Below are 2,198 nucleotides of genomic sequence, written 5' to 3'. Positions count from 1 at the left end.
GGCTGGTCCGCTGCAGCAGTGCATGGTGCAGCAGGTGCAGCCTGGCTGGTCCGTTGCAGCAGCGCGCGGTGCAGCAGGTGCAGCCTGGCTGGTCCAGTGCAGCAGCGCGCGGTGCAGCAGGTGCAGCCTGGCTGGTCCATTGCAGCAGTGCATGGTGCAGCAGGTGCAGCCGCAGCCCCGCGCAGAGCCAGCAGCGCCGGGATGAGGAGCGAGCAGCTGCGGAGCTGCGGGGACAGCGAGGAGGGAACCACGGCTGCAGCTGCAGCAGGACAGGCTGTGCCAGCAATGAGGGCACCATGGGCGCAGCAATGGGTGCAGCCATGGGTGCAGCTGCAGCGGGACAGGGCTGGCAAGGAGGGCACCATGGGTGCAGCAATGGGTGCAGCTGCAGTGGGACAGGCCGTGCCAGCAATGAGGGCACCATGGGCGCAGCAATAGGCATGACGGGTGCAGTGATGGGTGCAGACACAGCAGGGCAAGCTGTGCTGTTGAGGAGGGCACCATGGGCACAGTGATGGGCACAGCGATGGGCACTATGGGCGCAGCTGCAGCAGGACAGGCCATGCCGGTGAGGAGGGCACCAGGGGTGCAGCAATGGGCACGATGGGCGCAGATTGGGCGCAGTCACAGCGGGACAGGTCATGCCGGTGAGGAGGGCACCACGGGTGCAGCATTGGACACGATGGGCACAGCAATGGGCGCAGCTGCAGTGGGACAGGCCATGCCGGTGAGGAGGGCACCATGGCACAGCGATGGGCGCAGTGATGGGCACCATGGGTGCAGGTTTGGCGCAGACGCAGCGGGACAGGCCATGCCGGTGAGGGGGGCACCAGGGGTGCAGCAATGGGCACGATGGGTGCAGATTGGGCGCAGCTGCAGCAGGACAGGCCATGCCGGTGAGGGGGGCACCACGGGCGCAGCATTGGACGCGATGGGCACAGCAATGGGTGCAGCTGCAGCAGGACAGGCCATGCTGGTGAGGAGGGCACCAGGGGTGCAGCAATGGGCACGATGGGTGCAGACTGGGCGCAGCTGCAGCAGGACAGGCCATGCTGGTGAGGAGGGCACCATGGCACAGTGCTGGGCGCAGTGATGGGCACCATGGGTGCAGGTTTGGCGCAGACGCAGCGGGACAGGTCATGCCGGTGAGGAGGGCACCACGGGCGCAGCATTGGACACGATGGGCGCAGCAATGGGTGCAGCTGCAGTGGGACAGGCCATGCCATTGAGGAGGGCACCATGGCACAGTGCTGGGCGCAGCGCTGGGCGCAGCGCTGGGCACCGTGGGTGCAGCCGGGGCGCAGCCGCAGCGGGACAGGCCGTGCCGGGCAGCCCTGCTGCAGCTGCAGCCCGGCCGGGCTCCACAATCCCGCTCGCTGCCGGGGCCGGGTCCTTGGTGCAGAGCCGGGGCCGGGGCCGCCGGGCATGGACCGTGGGTGCCCAGCGTGCACGGGTGCATGCGCACACGTGTGCAGACACGGCACGGCCGTGCACCGGTGCACACGCGTGCACACGCCTGCGCACACAAGCGTGCACGCGCTGCGCGCACCCCGCCATGCGCCGCATGCGCGCGGCGATGCTGGAGCACACGCACGGAGCTGCCAGGGCCGGGGCAGGGTCCCCGTGTCCCCCCGGCGCCTCGCGGGGCCGGACAGGGCCCTTGGGGCACCCCAGCCGGTGTCACCCCCGGTGTCACCGCAGACCCCGCTGCCGGGGCCCTCCGCCCCACACCTGGGGGCTGCCGGGGGGCAGGAGCCTCCTCCCAGCCCTTGGTGGCCACAGGACGGGGGTGGAGGGTGCGAGGGGGGCCAGGACGGTGGCCCCCATGGGGGCAGCCCCAGAGGGGACCGCGGAGCGGCCCCGAGCACAGGGACAGACGGCACGTGGAGCCCCGCAGCCGCCGCACCGTTTATTGCGCCGAGGCCGGTTCACGTCCTGCGGTGTGCGGGGTAGCGCCCGGCCGGCCGCGGCCCCGTGCAGCGAATGCAGCCTGCACCGAGCACGGGTGGCTGCACTGGGGCCCCATGCAGCGAATGCAGCCTGCACCGAGCACGGGTGGCTGCACCGGGGCCCCATGCACTGAATGCAGCCTGCACCGAGCACGGGTGGCTGCACCGGGGCCCCGTGCAGCGAATGCAGCCTGCACTGAGCACGGGTGGCTGCACCGGGGCCCCGTGCAGCGAATGCAGCCTGCACTG

Source organism: Nothoprocta perdicaria, unplaced genomic scaffold (genome assembly GCF_003342845.1).
Source record: "Nothoprocta perdicaria isolate Ctin4 unplaced genomic scaffold, notPer1 scaffold_720, whole genome shotgun sequence".
Taxonomy (NCBI): Eukaryota; Metazoa; Chordata; class Aves; order Tinamiformes; family Tinamidae; genus Nothoprocta; species Nothoprocta perdicaria.
This window is presented reverse-complemented; position numbering follows the sequence as displayed.